General features: G+C 38.6%; 2 protein-coding genes across 6 annotated transcripts in view; one reads left to right on the forward strand and one right to left on the reverse strand.

The window, feature by feature from the left end:
* Nucleotides 1–23,364, reverse strand: part of MOCOS (molybdenum cofactor sulfurase) — an 884,654-nt gene that overhangs the window by 550,728 nt on the left and 310,562 nt on the right. The gene's annotated exons all lie outside the window — the stretch shown is intronic.
* Nucleotides 1–23,364, forward strand: part of LOC308191072 (poly(rC)-binding protein 3-like) — a 521,260-nt gene that overhangs the window by 194,917 nt on the left and 302,979 nt on the right. For 2 of the 4 annotated variants that reach the window (XM_080583073.1, XM_080583075.1), the window contains exon 5: nucleotides 6,763–6,819. The exons of the other annotated variants lie outside the window; for them this stretch is intronic. The gene's annotated coding sequence lies outside the window, so the exon portion shown is untranslated. The remainder of the gene's footprint in view (nucleotides 1–6,762; nucleotides 6,820–23,364) is intronic. 4 annotated transcript variants of the gene reach the window in all.

The following is a 23,364-nucleotide window of genomic DNA, read 5'->3' on the forward strand; positions in this document are numbered from 1 at the left end:
CTCTAGAATGTATGCCCAGCAAGTAATATCAAAGTAATGAAATGCCATCACTGCTAAGTCAAAAGAGAGTTTTCTGGATGACTTTGAGGCTAGAAGTTCTGTGGCAGGAATTATTCTAAGTATGTGCTGAGTGACGGTGTATTAAATTGCTTAACCGATTAAAAGTTGGATGAGTTTGCAAATGATGAAACAGAAGAAATGTTGCTCCATTCTGATGGAGGTGGGGGAAGAAGACAGGTTTGTGTAGGCGTTTAACAGCGTAATGACGTGTTTGCTAATAAAATCCTTGCTAATTTTAGCACCGTTATGGCAAATGCTGCAGTATCCATATAGCAGTTTTGGAAAGAACAATGCAAAGAACATTACCTGCCAATGCACCCACTGTCATGGGAATTTTGGATAGGCAGTGTATTCAGAAGCATCTGCTAACAAGAAACACCCTAAGAAAACAGTTTTAAAAACAATACGCATCATTTTGAATTAATCTATTTTTTTTCCTATTTTCTTTTATCTAGCAATACCTTTCTTTCCCCTTTCTGCTTTGTGGGTTGGCCACTTCCATTATTTTCACGTTTATGCTGAGGCTGGTAAGCTGGTTTGATATATTCAACAGTCAAAGTGCAGTTCCGTGTGTGTTTTTGTCAGCTGAGTAAGCAAAATGAAAGGGGCTGACTGTGAAAGTGGAAAGGTGATTTACATCAGTGTCATAGTGCTGTGCAGTAATAAAACACAGGGATTGTTGGACACACTTTATATTGTACAATTATATAATTATAAACAATATAATTGGAGGCAGTTGAGCTTGAATGCAGCAGGCTGTTATTTAGCAATCATCTCTTTCAAGGCTCATTAAACGCAGATTTATACACAAAATAAAAGCTTTGCTCTATAAAGGCTAAATATGTAGTGGCATTTATTCACCAAAACGCAATACATAGATCTAAAGCTGCCAACACCTATAATGGATTTAGTCAGTGGTTGTAAATGAAGTTGTTCAGTGGGTATGACAATACTGACCCCTTTATTTAAGGCATTATTTCCATGACTTCCTTTGTATGTCTATTTTGAAAGGCTGAAAGACCCAGCATGCACAGCTGTGATCATGGATTCTGAAATCCGACAAGCAGGGGCACTACAAATTATCTAAGGGTTTTGAAAGGTAAAGAAAGACTCTTTAAAATCATCAATATTTTGGATGTATGTCAACCCTTTACAATTTTATACTTCTGAGATTATATGTAAGCTTATGGGGGAGAATAGGGGGAAAATGTTTTGTTGCTGCTACATCGACTCATTTAGGTTTTTTGTTTGTTTTACACATGTAATTATCTTACCTGAAGAAAAATAAGCTGCTTATACGTAAAAAGTTAGAGATCAATATTTTTTACTATTTTTTTAATCTTTTCCTGCTTTCTTGTGAGTTAAGAGGAAAAGAAACACAGAAATAAGAACCTCTTAGGGTGTGGAGATTTATGACACATGTACGGTCTAACCCAAAGTTTAAAAAGTTGCCAGCCATTTGGAACTTAAATGTATGTTTAATTGTATATAAATGTATATTTAGGTGCTTCATAAATTGGCTTTTGTTTTCAAGCATCCAGAGTTCTCACTGACTTGTAAACAGAGCTATGAAACATCAGTATAAATCATCAGTATAAATAACCTGAAAACACTGGTGAAAGTGTGCCCACATGCTCTGTGAGAGCACAGCTCAGCACTGCCACGGACCTGACCAAACTCATGTATTTGTTTTTGATCCACATGTGATTCTTTAAATGTTCCATTTTAATGCTCTTCCTGACACGTCATTAGCTCCAGTCTCGCTTTGTAATTCTTTGCAGTATGTCTAATCTCATTCCTTCTTTATGTGATTTGTGGGTGCCTGATAGATGCAAGACTCCTATGAGTTTCAGGAAGCCTTGATTAAATGAGTGGTTTGTCAGGGTACAACTGCTGCCAGCCTTTTAAGAAGCTATTGCATTTTTAATTGTTAGCGTTCTCTTTGCTACATCAGAAATCTGTGTGCATAATCATTGCAGCCTATTTGAGTTTACCTATGATACTGGAAAACCTTAATTAATTATGGTAGTTAAAAGTTTTGAACTAATGTAAATAATTGTGGCGTTGATACTTTCAGCAATTGTATCTTAGCTTTAGCCTTTCGTAATTGAGATGCAAAGCTGCTTTCCTTCCTCCACTTCTGCCTTGTTTACGTATTTATCCAAATGTGTTAACTTGTGATGTTTCTCAGAGTCATGCTAGTGTTTTAACAAGGTCCAGCTCCTTGTAACACCATTCTAAAACACTGCAGTCTTTTCAGAGTTTAGAGATAAAGCATTCCCAAATGCATACTATGAAATCCAAATGTTGCTTGGTAAAACTACTTTTGTTTGTTTTTATTTAAAAAAAAAATATATATATATATATAATATATATTCTCAGTAACTTAGGGACAGATCCTCTATTTTTATTCATTGGCTCCACTGTAAAATGGTCTTAAAACCTTATTGCAATGGTTTGGTCAAGGTGTTTTTCTGTCTTTCTTTCCTTTGTGCAAAGTAAATTCTTACACACCATACAAAACAATGGAGGCCACATGCTTATTAAGTTAAAGGATTTCAGGTTTAAATCTTCAGTGGTGAACAATTGTTTTCTGATAAGTTTGTTGTTGTTTTGGTTTCATTTACTTTTTGGTGGGGAGGAACTCAAAAAGGTAATTTGGTTTTGAAATTTTATTTCCTTGTGGATATATGTTTGTATTTTGAAACTGGAAGCTCATTGGTGTGTTCTGCAGAATGAAGCTAAACAATCCAAACTAGCTAACCTCTTGGGCTTGGGCATTAAGTTTGGTGTTTGTTTTTTCTTGTTCTGTTCTGTTTTTGTTTTTCAGAAAACCACAGATATAATGAGACTTAGGTGAAAACAAGCTTGGAAAAGCTTGTATTGTTCAAGTTTGTTCTGTAACTTCTGAGCAGAGAATTTCAGTCCCCAACCTTTCAAATTTTCAATTATATTAAATGTCATTGTAAAAGAAAATACTAAGTTATTTTCATTAACACTGTCAGGTTTTATTATTATTTCCATCTAAATTTCTTTCCTTTTAAATGAATTACCAATAGTCTCCTGCTCTACTGGATAAAAGAAGTCATCCTTATCTAGTGCTTTACTTATTTAGTACTTCATGGTTAGGAAACAGGACAAAGTGGGATTTATCTTGCAGTTGATCACTACAGTAGAGTGTGCAGGCTTGTATGACAGGCGAAAAAGTAAAGTTAGATCCTAAATCAGGAGCTCATCTTTCCACATGTGTTGTGTTGTAGCTCTTTTGTTGTTGTTTTTGAGTGACTATCTCCTGATGCACCGCTGTTATGAAACAGTAATGGCTCTATCGCAGGGTTTGATCATCCTAGGGGCTGGAGTAAAAAGAAAGGCAGCCTCATGAGATTTCTCTTAAAACCCATGCTAGCAAAATCTCCCAAAGGAGCCCTTGGAATCCACTGGCTGGGGGATCCACCACAGGGATCCCACATGGTCCTTGGCTTGCATGACTCCCAGTGTCTGCCTGTCTGTTCCTTGAGATGGAGGGAGCAGGCTGTTGACCGGGTCATTGGGGTTTGCTCTCCTTATCTCATCACGAGTGTCTCATTTGAACATTTTGCACAGGGGTTATGTGGTGGCTTACCCAGCCTGTGTCCTCCAAGGCAGCATGATATTTGTTCTGTAACTGTTTCCCCATCCTTGAAACTGGAAATTAATGCTTTGTCTCAGACATCATGCAGTAATAACTTGAAGTTGAGGACCTTTATTTTAAGGCTGCAAAAAACTACAAATACACTGTAAGCATAAAACTACTTTAAGAGGAAAATGGAATAGCACTGCATGCTGAATTGTCCATATTACTGACCAAACTAATCTTTTTGGAAGTTTTAACTCTTTTAAGAAATTGGATGCTGGTTTGTGCAGCTTGCACGTTTTTCTGTTTGTATTCGTGTCAGCTTTCAGGAGGTTTCTCTTAAGGTCTAGTCCAAAGATAAAATGTCCCCTATTGTACACAGATGTACTGCAGACAAACAGAGCACCGAGCACATCTAATAGAATTCATTCAGGGAACTTTCCCCTCATTAGTATGGCATAATGGCATGCTGTGCACTGAAAGGTGGTGGTCTTTGGAAAGAAAGAGGGAAAAGAAGACTGAGTCATGAACTCCATCTTGATCTAAAAATGAAATGATATTTCAGCTCTTTATATGATGAAAGCATAAGTTTTGAAATTAAACGACAAAAAAAATAGTGGATTAAACTTAGTGTTTGATTTTTATTTATTATCTAGATGGCCATATATGTCAACGACTGAATAGGATATATTTCTGTTATGGTCAGATTGATTCATATAAACCTTCCTCTAATCAAAAATGTAAATAAAGGTAAAGGCACTATAGATGAAAAAAGTGGTGTGAGTAACACTCCTAAAGATATTAAATGTCCTAAAGCATTAAGATTTTTCCTTCAGCCTTTAGCAAATACTTCTTATATGTGAAGCCGATGTGCCAGTGTGCTCATACTACCACTCAACTTTTAAAATGTTTTGAGATCCTCACAGGAGGAGGCTGTGGAAGCCCATCTGAGATGAGGCTGTTACTAGCAGGAAACTACTCAGACCTCCTCACTCCCAGGAGCACCCACTGATGTCCGCACCGCTTGTACACCTTCAGGGAAAAGCAGGGATAGATCCCCCTGAGAACAGCAGGGGAGCAAAGGAGCTGGTTTCATTTCCTTCATCTCCATAATTTAAAAAGAGTTTGACTCCTTCCAAGGACCTAATGCAAACATTACTTCAAAGTTATTCAAGAGACAGAACTAAGTTAATGGAAAACAAAGTGATATATAGCTCACGTATACAGCTTTGGACTGTTTGTTTTAAAACAGTGGATACATTTAAGCTGAGCTGCAGAGCATTGTCCAGCTAGTTATAAGCTTATCTATTTTAATGATTGAAATGTTCCCTAGGAAAATCATTTTAATAGCAAGCAATTGGTGCAAATCAGCAGAAAGAACTAACAATCTTCTCATACAAAGGTGTAAGTGTTCAGCAAAGCAATTTTCTTACAGGCAGTATTAGAAATTTGATGGTCTTTAATTGATCCATTATAAATTTTCTCCTTGCCCAATTGCTTATTCAGTTCTGCATCTTTTTCCTCTTTCTGCCTTGCAAGTGTGCTATGCCGGCATTATTTCTGAGGAAATTTCCTGAGGCATTATAAAACCAGGTTATTGTTTTTCCATTGTGGCATATAATGCAATGTTAGTTTTTACTTTCTTGTTTGCACTTGGCTATGAGTCAACCCTGCTCCTCTGAAAACAAACAAACAAAACCACAAATAATCCCCTCTGTCAACTTTCCCAAATACCTGCTTTTATCCCCCTCTATTCTAAAATATTTACATTTTTAATTTTTACCTAAAGAAAAAAAAAAGTATGCAGGATATCTTTTGCTCTTCAGGCTCTGCTATAACTTCCTATCGAGTTAATCGAAGCTTTTCCACTCACTTGAGTGGAAATGGGATTGTGCTTTTGCTTACTGACCTCATTCTGATGTAGCGGAGTTCCCTACAACCATATGACCAAGGGAAAAATAGGAAGGCCAGTGTTAATAAAAAAATGAGTGAAAAATCAATGGCTGGTGTCATAGGTTAAACTTTCTTGACTTGTGTTTCTTTTCTCAGTTTACCCTGAAACCAGATCTTTTGCACTACTTAAGTGGAGTCAGTGAAACAATTTAAGTCAGTAAAGGTGGATTCATGTTTTGTGCTTCACTTCAGAGGCAATTAACATAGTACATTACACCTCTGTACACTAAAAGATGTAGACTGTGTGTATTGTATCATTGCATAAATTTCATGTTATATTGATTTCATGCTAGTTGAAAATTAGCATGAGTTGAAACTTGACACACTTTCTTTTTGAGAACAATCTTAACGTTGACAATATGTTTTACATACATTAATGAAGGTTGAAGACTGCTAATGTTTGCATGTTTCTAGAGAACACTGGCTGCTAGAGAGTCTCATTTGCCTTGTTTTATAGAAATTTCAGCAAAACTGATCTAAATCCCAGTTAGACTGTATGGATATCAGAAATCTATGTGATGACTATGATTTTCAGAGGGCTGATTTTCTAAAACAAAAAAAAAAAAAAAAAAAAACAACACATATAATGGCATTTCTCTCATCTCCCTGACAGTCCTTATTAATTCTTTCCATACCCCCTCTTTTCCATTCCCTTCTTTTGAATTTTCACTGTGAGAGACTCTTTTAGAAAGGAGCAAAAAAACTGTAGAAGTAAAGGAAGAGGGAAGAAACATTTTGGTTTCTGGGCTTTGCAGGTTTGTTCAAAGGGCGCTATTGGCACCGTAAGAATTTGTGTGTACAATTTTATTTTTTTTTTAATCAGTAAACTTTGGGGGGGGTTGTAATTTTCTCTGAGACACTTCTTGGAACCAAATGCCATCATCCTAATGCTACAAATCTCAGTGAATAGTCTCTATGAAGATTAAAACAATATAGACTGATGATTGGGAAATGTAAGATATCTGTTAGTATTTGAATTGTAATGGAAAGCAAAAAGGAAGTTTTGGCACGCTAAGTTCTCTGTGGTGACAAAAGGGTTTTTCTTCTTCCCCACAAAAATATATGGCTGGCTAGCCTGTTGTAGAGGAGGACAAGTTTTTATCATTGGTGAAAATGGATCGCTTCATATCCAACAGGTCACGATTTCTTCAGATTGAGGTGGAATTTTGGCTCATGGAGATCTGATGTGATAGGTAAGTTATTTTGGCATGTCTTATTATATTAAGTGCAAAGTAGATGTATTATCCTACTTATTTTGCATCTGTGCTGGTGGAGGAGGAATGAAAATCTGACTTCTTTTGCTCTCTCCCAAATGACACTTCAAAACCAGGGTTTATATTATTATTAATGAGCTTTTATTTCAGAAGCGATATGTGTCAGGAGACAAGTGAACACAAAATGTAGCTTCAATATGCCTGGTTGCTGAGTAAGTTGGTAAGATATTTTAGTGTGAAAAAGGATCTTTGGTCTTATCTGGAGACAGCTCAGAAAATCCATTATAACTGGTACATAGAGCACATGCTCACAGAAGGATAACTAAGTGTTTGGATGTAGTAATAGTGATGCTAAATTACTTAGTGGCACTCTTTCTCTTCTCTGTTCTCTTCATCTATTTAATCATATGAGCAGTGTTGTAAGGAAGGTATCCAAGCATGTAGCTACCTCATAAATGACAGACTAAAGTAAGGGTAGAGTTTTTTATTGTGCTGTTCATTGAACTTTATTGTCCATGGCAGTTGTTTAATACTTAGGGTATAAAGCTACAGGCCAGTTTGGTCTTACAGTCATGAATCAGTGCCATGACCAAGCAGAGGTCTCATTTAGGCTGGAGTATGTGAGGCTGCTCCAGAGAGAGTAGAGAAAAATTTGAAAGGATGTTGGCCTCATCTTGATTGAGGAAATGATTAGTGGATAGGTTGTGGCAGTCAGAAGCAGTTCTGCACTTCTTGTCTCACTCAGGCAGATGCATGTAGACAAGTGTATTTAATTGGATGGAGTTGATCTGACAAAGTTGAACTAAAGCTTGCAGTAGAAATTTCTGGGAAATCTGCAAAAATATGGAAATGACAAATAGCTGTTAGTTTGTCACCTCTGAAATCCAGTTTGGGATACTGCCTAATGATGTAATTTTTCAAGTTGCAGAGGAACTTTTTTTTTTGAAGCAATCTAGACAAAATATATATTCTTGGTAGGATATTTTTAATTCTATTTACAATACAAGTTGTTGTCTGTTTTTGTTTGTTTTTGTTTTTTGTTTTTTTTATGGTTAAGATTTAAAAATGAAAGTACAGAAAAGTGTCAATGCTTTCTCTACTAGTATGAATATGATGATAAATTTCTAGAACTTGTTGATACTTCAGAGCATTCACTTTATTAAACTGTGTAGGAGAGAGTTAGCTCCATTCAGATCATTTTACTTCAATTGCTTCTCTGCAAGATACCAAATACATTGTAGTTGTTTTTTGTTTGTTTGTTTTGTTTTGTTTTGTTTTAAGCTGCATCTTTCAGACAGTTTGGTACAGACTATCAAAGGCAAACTGCCGGCACTGGTCCAACATTGGGATGATGAACAAATGTCAGTAAATTTAACAATAGGGAATGTAAAATATATAATAGTATACTTAGCACCAGAACAGCTTGCTATCCATTCCATCCAGCACATAGCTTGAGTAGTTTCTAAAATGTCTGTATGTTTTGATTTCTAGTTCAGAAACTTGTCCCTTCCTAGCCAAAATAAACCTTTTGCTATATAAAATATAGCTCTGTATGTGTGTAATACACCTTGCAATAAATTATAGAGCCAGGCACTTAATGTGGTCTGACCATGAATTTCTTGACTGAGAGATGTGCTTCTATTGCAGGAGTGGATGAGAGAAATGTGTGTGTTGTGTGAGAGCGATTGGTAACGCTGGGTCAAATGGATATGTTTTTCCATTGCTGTATTGTTTTTTATTATGGATTGCGTAAATCAATTCTTACTTTCTGATGGGAAGCAGAGGAAGGAAAGTAGTCCTGCAGAAATATGTGGATCTTTCCTTCCTTGCAGAAACGGGAGGATTCATCTGAACAGATGACACTCCTAGAGCTCGTATTTTCAGAAGAGGTTTTCCTCTTTGTGTCTGTGTAGGTATCTTCTCGTGTCATAAAAGATGTAGGCATTTTATAAATAGATCCTTCCATAAAAGAGGCTAAAATTACATGGTCAATTTTTCCCTCACCGTGTCAGAAGCAAGTGTCCGATGCTTTAGAATACAGACTCACAGAATGGCTGAGGTTGGCAGGGACCTCTGGAGGTCACCTGGTCCAACCCTTTCCTCCAGCAGGGACACCCAGAGCAGGCTGTCCAAGACCATGTCCAGTCAGCTTTTGAAAATCTCCAAGGATGGAGACTCCACAACATTTCAGGGCAGCCTGCTTTTATACAAAGCCTGATTTGGCCCATCAGGTCTGATCCTGAGGAAATGGCACACAAATTATGCGGCAGGCTGAAACTCAAAGAAGGGTGACAGAATAACAGTCTATGATGCACGAAATACTGTCAGCTCATGGAACATAAAAAAATTTTCAAGTACCATTATTAATGTCCTAAAAAAAATAGATGTCAGCCAGTGGATCTGATGCTAGAGAGCTCATTATGTGGGGAGAGGGATGGAGAGACTTTCATTGTTACAAGAAGAGCACTTTGTTGAAAAGAGAAGGGAAGCACGGGCAGCTGGTTCAGGGAAGGAAATTCCTGGAAGCTGAAAATACGGAGCTAAGAGTCAGAGGACAAATCCTAAAGTGAGAGTCCAGTGGCAGAGGTTATGGAGAAGAAACTACAGGGAGAAGCTGTTGGGGATGGGAAGGTGAAGAAATATTATTTAAAATGTCCTTTGTTATCCCTGGCTCAGTTCATGGGGTTTCTCTTGTTCCTACTGTTTCATCGCCTGTTGTGATGGTAAACCCCCTCCTTGATACATCCTGCATTAATTACCATTTGCATGGTTTGTCAAGCAAAAAGATAAGAAATCAGAGATGTAGAGGACAGGTTCAGTCAGGTCCTCTAAGGATGGCAAAAGGGAATCTAATTTGCCAGAGGAAATTGTGAACAATTTTGTGTGTTATAATAATGCCAATAGCTGGTATGTTTAAAAAATGGAGGAACATCTTCCGCATAGAGTTCAAGCATGGGAGAGGTGCTGAATAAGGTAAGTTGTACTGTTAACACACACTATATATAAAAGAAGTCAGAGCCAATCCAAGTTTAAGAATTAGTCATCACATGATGATCTTCATCTACTTTACATGTTTTCATTAAAAAAGAGATTGCCGTAGAGCATATCCTGCTGAACCCTGACAGTTCTTTTTTATTTATTTATTTTTTAACACATCTTTAACATGCTTAGCATGTGCTAACCAGTATAATTGAACATGTGAAAAGATTTAGAAGTAGCCAGGTTTTATTCTTAATGGCACTCTTCTAGTTATTTTTTTCCCACATTGTTTTGCTTTTAAATTGATTATTAGAACGATTTATTACACTAATAACTCAATTTACAGTTCAGCACATTGAGCACTGTTCCTCACAGAGATGAACTGGGAACTGAGGAAAACTCAAATAAAATTTTAATGGAGACAGAGCTTCTGAAAATGAGCCTATTTCAGTTCTGCCAGTGTTGTTTCTGGTAGGGGGACACTGTAACATGCAGAGGCTCAGAAAGATATCAGTAAAATTAACAACCTGGTATTACATGCACAGCAAATACTAGAGGCTGTTGTATTATTTTTTTATTATTATTATTTTGATTTTTAGTTAACACTATTCTGCCTGATGCCTCATTATTTTCTTCTTTGGTTTCATGGAAGCCTAACAGCTTATGTTAATGGCTCTTTCTTTATCCAATCTGTTAAGGTTATGGCTTGATGATGTTAACTTAGTTTAGAGAACATTTCCATAAGTTGATATCTCTTTTCCTTTAATATGGACACACTGGAAAAATGGAGAGCATGTGCTTTCATCAAATATTTACTGGTAATCTAATGCAGTCCTTTGAGACTTATATGCAAAATTTTCAGTCTGTTAGATTGGATATCTAATCAGAGTTCATGACAACTATAGCTAGTTATGATTTAAAACCCAACAACAACAGCAACAACCAACACCAGTGGAGGCCTGGCCTGTATAAAAGAAGCAAATGCCCTTCTTCAAAAACCCTCCAAAGCTAGAACTCACACTAAGATGTTCACTCCTGCAAATCTTGAGGTGTATAGATGATAAAATCTGTATTGTATTACACTCTGCGTGGCTTGCTCTAAAAATGTGTGAGTGGGGGGAGGGACGGGAGCAGAGAGGAGGTGATTGCTGAATTACCCAGGTGGCTTTAGAGTTCTTCGGGAAAGCGTGTGAGAAAGTGTTTAGTCTGTACGATGAATATTGACCAGCTCCTTGACATGATTGAGGAATCCTCATCCTGGGAACAAGCCATGAAGTGTTGGCTGCATTGTAGTGGGATGAAACTCACTGTTGGAGCTTGGCTTGGGTTAGGAGACATAGTGTCAGTTGTTTGTTTATTGAGTGGAGGTTAAAAACAGTGTTTCTGCAGTAAGGCTTCACTCATAGATGGATCACTAGCATTGGAAAAGAGGGAGAGATGAAAACAGAAAGAGAGAGGAAAGAGAAGGGATGTTTGTGTGACCTGGTTTGTGCATGAACCTTTGCTTTTGCCTGATTTCTCAGTAGTAGTTCATCAGTGGAGCAATGTGTGGGGCTAGCTGGTCATCACCCAGGAGGGAATCCCTGTTATTCTTCCTATCTTGTGGCATCAGACATGTAATTTGGAGCAAGACCAAGGTTTAATCTTAATAAACGAGTAGTCTGTAGTTTTACAATGAGTGCACCTACCGCACTTCAGTGTCTACTGTTGGCTAACAGGGCATATTTGGTTAAGCCTTTGATCTGATGTGCTTTTTCCTATGTCTCTACACTTGGATCTACACATACAGCAATGTTTATCTTGTGCTGAATTACCAAGACATCTCTGAAATTTTTGTGCTTGTTCTGGCCATTCCCTTGCAATGAGTGGATAGATCTGAAAAGAGGGATAAAGCTTTTTTGCTTTAAAAGAAATAAATAATAGGATATCTTGTAAATGACTCCGTATTTTCTAATAAATTCATCACAGTATGAGAAAAGCCCTCCTGAATAGCTGCAGTAATATACTTCACCTTTTCTCAGTACCCATCCTGCCACCTGTGGTTGTTCTGAAGATCCCTTGAACTTTGCTGTTGAGTTACTCACTGGTGCCATGGATTCAGAGATCACTAAAGCACATTCTTGAGACTTTAAAGGGACATAAGCATATGCTGAAACACTTTTTCCTAAAGAATCTCATAACTGTGAATGAAAGTTGCAACATGTCCTTAACTGTTATTGTAAAACTTATTTTTGTGTTGGATATTCTGTTTGAGAACTAAATTGAGGCTTTAGCCTTCACTTACCCATACATGTCACATGCATACTGCTAAGTATGAGTTCACAAGCGTTACTTCTAACGCCTCTGTGGAAATGGAACTTAACAAGTTTCAAGTCACTGCCAGCACTAAGTCATCATCCTTTTCCTGATCTTGCATTAGTTTGTGACAATAAAAATTGTCATGTGCTGTAAGGTTTTTACGTAACTTGGGAAATCTGCATATGAAAACAGATGTATTGCTTGTTTTCTGTAACTGCATTAAAATTTTCTTTCTGTAGCTGGACAAGAAGAGAGCAACTGTGAGAGCATGTCTGTTTGAAAAAGTGTAGTCTTGCAGTGTGGCAGCACTGGCATGTGACAAAGGGTCTTTCCTTGGGTGGTGGCTTTGTGGACAAGGCTTTCCTTGATGTGCCACTTTTCTTTGCTGCCAGCATTCTCCTGCTGACCTCAGCAGTGGTTGGGACAGTCAGATGCTCAAGTTCTTCTGAACTTGTGGCATTTATATTTTGAGACAGTTTAGATCAAGTTCATTTTGCTAAGCTGCTCACACATAATGGGTCTGTCACAGCAGCTTGACAATGTATTTGTATCCATTTTGGACAGCCTTTGCTGTTCAGTGCTCTCAACGTGAAAGTTCCCTGCAGACCACTTGAATTTAATGTTGTCAAGCAGGAACCCCTCCCCTCTCCCTCAGAATACATCTATCCTCCTCTTGGCTTTAATAGGCAGCTGTCTCTTCCAGCTGTGCTTTACCTTTGAATTGGTATCAAGTAGCTGAGAGCATCTCTTAATTTAACCCCAATTTTCCCTTGTTCAGCTGGCATAAAGATGGCACAGCCAAATAATGGAGTGTGTTTTTTGTCAGAAATACATTTATTGTTTTTGTTTGAATTAAAAATCTGTTGGGATTTATGTTTTCATAGAATTATAGAATCATAACTGTCATGTTGGAAAAGATCTCTGAGATCATCTAGTCCAACGTTTAACCTACCACTGACAAGTCCACCACTAAAACATGCTACTAAAAAGCAAGACGTTTATTTGTTTTATTGGTAATATGCAAACAGTTGTTGGTTTGTTTCTATTGTAAAGACATAGTGGGGTGTGGAGCAAAGGAGAATAGTGGTATCTCAGAGTGAAATCCAGCCTGCCAGCTTTTTCTGGGAAACTACATCAGCTTTCAGAGACTAGATTTGATCAGGAAGTAGGAATGACTGCTTTTTCATGCCCAACCGTTAATGCCGAAATTATGTAAGTATATTTAATTCCACGTCCAGATTCAAAACTGTGTGAGTCTTTTATTTTGGCACAGACTTAGATATATCTAAAATATAATTTCAGTGCTGATGGAGCAGGAGGATGTTCTGTCCTCACCCTTTCTCTTCCTGCAGCAAGATCAAATCACTGACTAAACCTGCAGGGAGACATCCATTTCTAAATATAGTAAGCTGAGCCTACAAGCTTTACCAGGGTCTGGGCAGACAAGCGAAAACGAATCCACTGACTCTCCTCTCTACTAATGCATCTCCTGGGTTTCTCCTTTGGGGATTTCTTCTCCTTCCTTCCTTCTCCTCCTCCTTACTCATCCTCCACCCTTCCCTTCAGTGTTGCTCTTCCTTTAATACTGGTTACCTAATGCTGTCTCTCCATCAGGACATATCCTGTATCATGTAGACTATACATGTGCTAGAGCTGTGCAGACCTGTAGGCTTTCAGGTCACCTTAGGAATTTGTTTCCAAGCTGGAGTTCAAAAGATCAGCAGCTTCCCCAGAGAGTGCCAGTGCCCACAGCAGCATCCGTGTCCAGGTCAGTGCTGCTACATGTGCGGAGGTCAGGTTTAATGGGATGTTCTCGTGTTTTCCTCACTCACCCTACACAGCCCCGCCTCTGATAAAGCATAGTGCCTGAATTGCTCTTTTTGTGGTTTTTTCTTTTTTTGAGACAGATAGAAATAATAATACTGGCCAAAGAGTAGTATCACAAGGGGTGTTTCTTTTGAAAGCAGACAGAGGCTTGATGAATTCTGCCATCAAAGTCTGGCAGTTGAAAGTCAACTATGAAGAAAGAGCAAAGCTGGCTTCATCCTCAGAGAGGTGCATTTAGCAAACCTGTACCCTGGAGGCTTTCTCTCTCATTCATGAAACTTGCTGCAAGAAATAAAAGAAAATGTGGCTTGTGATTATACATCATGTTTCCATGTGGCATATTTATATTATTTTTCCCCAAAGCTTTCTACCTGTGGCTTTCTAATTTGCACAATATCAGCATAATTAGTGTTGGCCTTCCATTACCTCTGCCACAAACTTACATGTAAGAGAGCAAACCTGACAAACCCACTGCTCTTCCAATACCTTCACAGTGCTTTCAGTGTGCTTGTTAATTGTGAAAGCTGAAATGAAATACCTTGGGCTGCAGAGACATCATCACCTGGTTTCAGATAGTGCATCCATCCCAGAAATACTCTTGGAGAAAAATGAAAACTGCCTTTAGAAAAGACATAGCCTGGATGTAATAGTTAAGCAGGTGTTAAGTAGTAGCCATTCTTCATGTACCAGGTTTTTGTATAACTTTTTAAAATCCTTTTATTACTGCTTGAAGAGAAAGATTTGTCCAAACTCCATCTTCAGCCAGGGGATGGAGGGTCAGGGTTGAGTGTTAGGAGACAAACATTTTGAAAGAGATCCACCGTCAGCAGAACAGAAGTTTCCTCTAAAGCAGATCAGCTTTAAGTTTTTCTTCCTTCTTGTTAGGCAGTCTCATTTACATAATTTGGGTAAATGCTGAATTAGCTCTAAAGGAGCAAAAATCTTCTGTGTGTGCGAGGTATGGACAGAAACAGCAGTGCTTCTATATCAGCTTCATTTAAAAACCATTATTAGTTATGCCTAAAAGACAAAATTAGCAACCCTGTGGTTAAGCTGTAGTATGTCAGAGACTGCAGTTCTCAGCTCATTCAGACTAAAGATCACTAAGAGGTCCCAGCCTTGCAGGTGAGCATGTATGTAAAAAGTCTGATTTTTAAAATGGAAGGTGGAAACAAAACCAGGGAATTTATTCCTGGTATTCAGCAAGCAACTTCTGTAGTCAGTTTGCAGTTTCCTACATACAGAAAGCAGCCAACCTGATTTATTTCCCCCCACATACTCCTTTCTACACTGATGCTCATGAAATTATGATCGTTTGCAGTCTGGGAGCAGAAATACTGCACTGGGAGGGAAAAGCCTTATCTGCTTTTGCCAAATGACATAACTGTACCTAAAATGACTCTGATGCCAGAAGACTGTGAAGCATGCTGCTTCTCTGGTAAAAGTGGAGGCTGTGTCCTGGATAACATTTTGGTTTCCTGAATAGTCAGTGGCTAGAGAGATTTCAAATGCTTGATTGCTTTCAAAAGGAAACCTTTTTGCTCCGGATTGACAAATACGCCTTTAATTCTTTGTGTGAGATGGTAGCAACGTTACGAAACAACGTCCTGTTTCCCAGCTATGATTGTGCTATCAGCAGTGAGCTGTGCATCACAGCTGCTGGATTATAAGCAATTTGGGGCAGATAAAACGCCTGCCATTGTGCTTTGTATTGTGGCTGGTACAATGAGGCCCTGCTGCTACCCAGCGCTGCTGGGAGCTATCAGTCTGGAAGAATTATAGCAGCTAGGAAATCTGTAAAATGCACAGACAAGATGTTCAGATAAAGAGGGTACTGGATCAGTGAGAAACTGGAAAAGCTTTTGTAAGACTCCCTGGTTAAACATTTACTACTGTTCTGCGGTGTTTCATCCCCAACAAAAGTTTACTTTCTCATGAAAAAAAAAAAAGGCATTTCTTTCTTTAGAGAATAAACAGACTGCAAAGTCACATCAGATCTTGTTCAAGAGAGATTTTTTTCTCTCCTACTTTTCACATTGTTGAAGACGTTGTTTTAGTTCAGTATTATGGAGCATTGAAAAATAAACAAAAAAGAAACATGAGAATTTTGTGATGTACAAAATATGCTCTTTTAGATATTTTTTTTCCTTTAGCAACATGTGTTTTATGAGTGGAGTCTTAAACACCCTAGGACACTTGTTTTGTAAAGACATTTTCTCTTGTATGAAATTCCAAGATGGAAAATTGGTTCAAACATTTCTTTTGAATCTTACAATATTTAAGATTGTCATCAGTGCATTAATGAGTTTCTTCCTTTCAAAAAAGCTTCCTGTACTTATAAAACAAGAGCTTACAATTATCAATTTTTTTTATTGTTGGCATTATCCTTCTCAAATAAAGCACAAGAATAATACAGCTGTTCCTTTTTTTTTTTTATCACAAGTTTCGGTTCACCATTCTTTTGAACTTCCAGTGTTATAGCTTTCTTCTCCAACATCATACTGCAAAGTCATGAGTCAGCAGTTAGAAATATTTTCAATTTTTTTTTTGTAAAATGTCCAGCTTCTGATATTTTTAATCATCTTTCTCTTAGTGGGTATCACCAATGGTGTTGGACTTATTCATGGTGTTTTAACAGTGTTCACCTAAAAATATGTGCAAGGTTGGGAGAGACTGCACCTTAGATTACCACAGTTGGAGGAAAACAACAACAACAAAACTAAACAAGAAAGCTTTCAGGGATGCAGGTTCCTCTCCAGATGACTGAGCATTTGAGTACAAGCTAGGTCCTTCCACTACCACCAGCACCACTCCTTCACTGCCTGGGGTGGGACCAGAGCAGTAGTTCTAAAGAACCTTCTTTTCCAGTGACTAGCAATGCTAGTGTGTGAATTCGGAGGAGGCTGAATGCACTGTTAAGTTTCTTTTCCAGGAGGGGAAAAAAAAAAAAAGTAAAAAAGAGTAAAGCTCAATACAATGGAGTAATTGAAAGCAGGTATGTGATTTCCTTAATAAATTCTCTAACTTTTCCGGGTAAGGACAGCGCTGGAAGCACAGGTCAGGGCTAATTACTTGTACCATTCACCTAAGGTTGGCACAGTCAAGGAGGGAGAGGAGCTGCATTTTATTTATTTACTTGCTTACTTTCTTATTTAGTGCTTAGTGAAATGAATTAATTTCAGGTCCCTCACCTTTAAGAGTGAAAGCTATCAGGAGGTGAATTGCAAAATCCCCACAGCTGGGAATAAGAGGCATTATTGAAAATGGTAGTTGCCTGTCTGAAGAGGGATTGTATTGCAGCTTAAATATACTTAAATGTAAACTGCCTTTACTGGGAACATTCCTCTTTGCTGGAATTGTCATGCATTTTGCTGTCAGAGTGGCTTTGTTTACTTTAAAATTGCTGGCAGAGACTGAATCTGAGCATTTTGGTTTGAGGAGATGGAAAGGTTTAATGTCCCCTTTCTTTGCCTTCCAAAAGACTCCATTGCTTTCAATTAGCTGTAGTGTCTTTGCTAAATAGAATGAAAATGCCCAGCTGTGCAGGAGCCGTGGGCCAGCAGTAGGTATTGGAAGCTGGAAGCACTGAGACCCTCTTCCAACAAAAGTATTCATAAGCCAACCTCATGTTGAGATTGTTAAATAACAGTAAAGTGTTTAGATATGTGTGCAGATCTGGACTGTAAGCCCAAGTGTTTATCTGGCCAAAATGTATTGGTTTCTGGCTTTTGGTTTTACTTGTAGAAAGACATTATTGAGAGTTTTCACAGTTGCCAGTGCAATCACATGCTGTGACCTGAGCATCCATGCCATTCCTGTATTTACCATGAATATCAGGCAGTGTTTTAGCTTGACCCTTTCCTGGCATTTGCTTGATGGATTAATTTTGGGATTTCTTTAGAATTCTTCATAGAAGATCAAATGGCAAAATCAATGGGGACTCTTCTGCAAGCTGATGAACACGTATTGAGTACATAAATTATTTTTTCCTGCTCTATTACACAGTGCTTGTGGGGTTATGTTCAGACTTAGATGACATCATCTCCTTGTGCTTACAGATGATTTTACTATAGGTTTTAACTTACGCAAAGTGGACCATGTGTTTAGGTTTTTGTTTTCTTTATGCCATCTAGGACTTCATTTGGAAACTTGATCTGAAAAAAAATGGGTGAAGAGTGATACAGCTTCTAAAAGTTCTGAATTATTAAACTTAAATTTTGTTTACTTTTTTTGTGTGTATTTTTGGTTCACCCCCTTAAAATAGTCACACAAAGTCCTGTAGTACTTGTTCATAGAAAGAAATCAGTCTTTAGTACTGAAATCAGAGCAACCTCTAAAGATATTCTGTCATATGTGCAACCATGTAATGACAGAAAAAAAATAAATGCCAGGTTTCAGGATAACTTGTAGAAGAGCATCCAAGAGCCAATTATTTAATATCGTTCTTAATCCATAAAGCACATAATTGTGCATTCATTTATAAGTACATAATCCTATAGTAAAATAAGGGTACAATATTATATTAATTCAATATACTGTCACAAGCATTACAAATTATAATAGTTTTACTTTCTGTATATTTACTTATGTGGAAATAAATACAATAGAAGTAAATTTACTTTAAATAATAATTTAAAAAAAAGTTCAAATTTTTTTTTTTTCCCTTTTTGGTTCCTGTTTGGTTACAAAAACATCTGGGGACGTTCAGCCTGGAGAAGACTCTGGGGTGACCTCATTGCAGCTTTTCAGTACTTAAAGGGGGCTTATAAAAAAGATGGAGAGCAACTTTTTGATCAGTCAGATAATGACAGGACAAGGGGAAATGATTTTGAACTAAAATAAGGGAGAGATTTAGATTAGATGTTAGGAGGAAAATCTCAACTCAGAGGGCGGTGAGGCACTGGAACAGGTTGCCCAGAGGATCTGTGGATGCCCCATCCCTGGAAGCGTTCAAGACCAGGTTGGACGAGGCCCTGGGCAACCTAATTTGGTGGGTGACATCCTTGCCCATGGCAGGGGGGTTGGAGCCATACGGTCTTTAAGATCCCGTCCAACCCAAGCCATTCTATGAAAAGGATCCTCATCCTAACAAAATAAGTAAAGAAGTTTTCTTACTTTACAGTCTGATCAGCAGATATTCAGCAGATATACTTCTCCATGTAAGAGACAAATGATTCTTCCATATATTTACTATCAGAATGTTTAGTTCACTAATCCTTTTTTTATTCCAAGCCTCAGTTATTTTCTCACTAGCTTCAACAAATGATTAAAATAAATATTTGAAATGTGGATGAAATAGAAATGGCCAACTTGGCTGATGAAACCAAATGGTTTAGGGCCATGAGAATTAACTCACTGCACAAAGTTCTGGGAGAAAGTTTGTTGTATAGCAATTTTTCAGTTCAATAGTAGACGAAGCTCCATATTCAAACAATGTAAGTAATTCATGTTTGGAAACAACCTACAGTATATATATAGAATTGATGGTCCTGAAATTAGCTATTAGCATTTAGATGGTAGGTCTTGGAGCAATGCTATATATAGGTCCCTGAAAACCTTTCCTTAAGATCTGCAACAGTTAAAATTGGGCAGTGATAAGCAAGAAACGGGGAACAAAACAGAAATTGTCATCATGGTGTTGCATATATACTTACATACACCATTCACATATAAGTCTCTAAAATAAAAATTTATTTCAAGTATTGTTTGCAGTGCTTAAATATTTGATTTAGTTTGTTAAAGATACAGTGTTTGTATATATTTCATGAAAATTATTTAAAATAAGAAATGCACATAAAGTGTGCATCAGGCTAGAAGTTATTTTCTGTTGGCTAAGCAAAACTAGTTATTGGACAGCCAATCTTGGTTCTGATATTCTGTATCATCATCTTAGTTATCCTTATTTTACCCTTTAATTCCATAGGGACCAAGAGTTTTGACAAACATGGCCAGATTGTATGGGATACAGTAGAAAATCATTCACACACAGGTTGGACAAGACTGCAAGTGCTGTTTTGCCTGTCAGTGAGAAACAACAGCATTTTACAAGACTAATTTCTAATTATAATATTTTCTGTCTTTTATTTGGATACACAGCAATCCCTAGAGGAAGCCTTTTCACTTCTTAAAATGGAAATTGGCACTCAAAGAGAAATTGTGTTCAAGGTAGAAGCGATGTCTGCTTGGAACCTGCTCACTGACTTTATTTTTTATGTTGAACTGAAGGAATCCCATGTCTGAGACAACCCTTTGAAAGACAGTTTTTCTGAAGGGAGTTTTCAGTGTAAGAGAGTAGGATTTTTAAAAATTATAATTCTACAAGGGAAAGTAGCAAGGTGAAGGTTTCTGGTTGCAGACTGAGGTTACTGAAATTGTATTCTATTTAGCAGCTCTTGGATTAAGAATTTATATGTAAAATATCATTATATTTGATTTAATTGATGGTATAACTATGGTATGCTTAGTATTAGTAAAAGCCAGAATGTATGTGACAGGACTTGAAAAGGCTTCCTAATTCTCTTGGACTGTTTTTCAGTATACAGTTTACACATGCATGAAAATCCATGAGCTACTACTGAAGACTACAGCTCATAACTGAGAAAAGTATGCTTATTGTCTTTAGGATTTAATTTGAATCGATGTTTCCACTGAGAAAATTTAAGGGTCTGTAAGTCTCAAAGTAGTTGGGAAAGAAAAAAAAAAAAAAAAAAAGAATTGAATTTGGCTGTTGTGGTAGTTTTACTCAGCTGGGCAGCTAAGATCCACCACAACTGTTCTCTCACTCCCCCTTCTCAAAGGGAAAAGGAGAGAAAATACAATGAAAAGGGCTCAAGGGTTGAGATAAGGACAGGGAGATCACTCAACAATTGTCATCATGGGCAAAACAGACTCAGCATAGGAGATTAATGTAATTTATTATCTATTATTAACAAACTAGAGCAGTGAGAAACTCAAACTAAAAACACCTTCCCTCCATCCACCCTTTTCCACCTCCACCCCTCAAGCTGCACAAGGGAACGGGCAATGGGGGCTGCGGTCACTCCCTGATGCTTCATCTCCACCGCTCCTTCACAGTCACTCCCTGCCCATGCTCCACGCGGGGTCCCTCCCACGGGATGCCGTCCTTCCCAAACTGATCCAGCATGGGCTTCCCACAGGCAGCAGCTCTTCAAGGACTGCTCCAGATATGGGTCCTTACCACGGGCTCCATCCATCCCCCGGGAGCAAACTGCTCCAGCACGGGTCCCCCACGGGTGGGCGGCAGCTCCCCCCAGACCCCCTGCTCCTGCGTGGGCTCCTCTCCACGGGCTGCAGCTCCGGCCCGGGGCCTGCTCCTGCGGGGGCTCTCCATGGGCCGCAGCCTCCTCCAGGCCACATCCACCTGCTCCACCGGGGGCTCCTCCACGGGCTGCAGCGTGGAGATCTGCTCCGTGTGGGACCCATGGGCTGCAGGGGGACAGCCTGCTCCACCAGGGGCCTCTGCACAGGCCGCAGGGGAACTGCTGCTGTGTGCCTGGAGCACCTCCTGCCCTGCTCCTGCACTGACCTTGGGGGCTGCAGGGCTGCTTCTCACTCCTCTCTCTCCCAGCTGCTGTTGCGCAGCAGTTTTTTTTTCCCCCTTTCTTAAATCTGCTCTCACAGAGGCACAAACAACATAGCTTATTGGTTTGGCTCTGGCCAGCGGCAAGTCCCATTGGAGCCATCTGGATCTGGCCCTTAACTAACATGGGGCAGCTGCTGGATTCTTCTCACAGAGTCCACCCCTGCAGCCCTCTGCTGCCAAAACGTTGGCAGGTAAACCCAATACAGCTGCCTTCCATCTTTTGCGATTTAGCCATTCTTTGCCAGTGACTGATAAAGTACATTTTATTAGACAAAATGTAGAGAAGGTACCCTTTGTTTTTGAGTGTATGCAGACCCACATCAGACTTGATGGGGGTACCGTGCCAACAAGCCACCTACAGCATTGCTGAGTCTTTGCTGCCCAGTTTTGAAATAGGATGCTCCTAATGGTGGGCATTCCCAGTGTATAGCCTGTCTGGAAATGGGAGCAGCAAATACGTGAAATGTTTTTGTGGTGTGGGTCAACGTTGCAGTAGGGTGTAAGTCTGGATTGGTGGCTTTTACAGAAAGACGATGCAGTAGCAGATCATGGGGCTCCGTTACGGTTACTGAGATCTAGTGGAATTTGCTGGAGAGGTATGCAAAGTGCTCCACTGGTAACCAGGGTCTCCTTGCTTGCGTTTCTGTCCAGAACTATTCTATCCTTTCTTTGTTGTACTGACCATTTTCTGTGTAGAGGATGCTGGGTTTGTTTTATCTTTGTTTTTATCTGATCATATTTGGTCTATTTGGCCTATGTTCTTCTGCATGGTGCATCAGAAGGCAAAATATTTCTCTGGGTATCTGTATATAGTTTGTTGGTGTAGTGGATTTACGTGGCAAGGTTTTGGTAGCAGTAGTAGGTTTTGGTAGCCTGTTGGTGATTCCTGACTTGGGAAATTGTTGGGTGGTGGTAGAGTTGGGAGCTGGAGGTGGCTCCAGCATTTTTGTTTTGCAATGGTAAAAACCCTAAAATATTTTTTGTTTTTGAGATAGAAAAGGAATAAAGCAGTGAATTTATGGTGGTGGTGATTCTACTCAAATTTGAGCTTATGGCTGTGGGTGGAAAGAGTATTTAGTGGTTTATGCCAACTGGAATAACTGCAGCAGAAGACAGAAAGGCAAGCAGAATACTGATCGCATCACAGCAGCCTGGGAGGTGCTGTTCTGTAAAAACTTTTCTGCTGAAAAAAAATTGCAAATATTTCGCCATGGAAACTGTTATGGCAAGCAGAGAAAGGTTATTGGTTTTTATTTTTTTTTCCAATTGAAAACATTTTGGATGGGAATCTGCAACATATTTGGAAGGAAGAATGCGCCAGCCAAGCTTCAGAACTGATGTATGTGGATGGTAGTTCAAAGCTGTGCCTCCTTCCATCCAGGTTTTTGATGCTTTCAACACCTCATGCATTTAACTCTGTTAACTAAAGCAAAATTACTGGATGATACTATATGTAATGTCCTTATAAATGTATGTTACCAAAAACGTAAATGCTTGCAACGTTTTGAAGAATATTGACTTTTATCTTTTTTACAGGAAAGAAATGAGATCTAAATATCTTAGGCTAGTTTTGTCAATCGTAACTTATTTTTCAAGCAGTCAATTTTTAGGTGCCATCTCCTTTGTATGTATGATAATGTTGCAGCTTGTATGAGGACATGAGTTACTCGCATAGTCTTCTATGCATTTTATGCAGCATGGGATAAGCATGGGCATCTGATCCCGACTGTTTTTCAACCCAAGATGGTTTCCCTTAGATATGTTTACAAGGAGTACTATCTGCAGATTTCAAACTGCCCTTTTTTATCTGTTGTGTG

The sequence above is a fragment of the Anser brachyrhynchus genome, assembly GCF_964034855.1.
Source record: "Anser brachyrhynchus genome assembly, chromosome: 2".
Lineage (NCBI taxonomy): Eukaryota > Metazoa > Chordata > Aves > Anseriformes > Anatidae > Anser > Anser brachyrhynchus.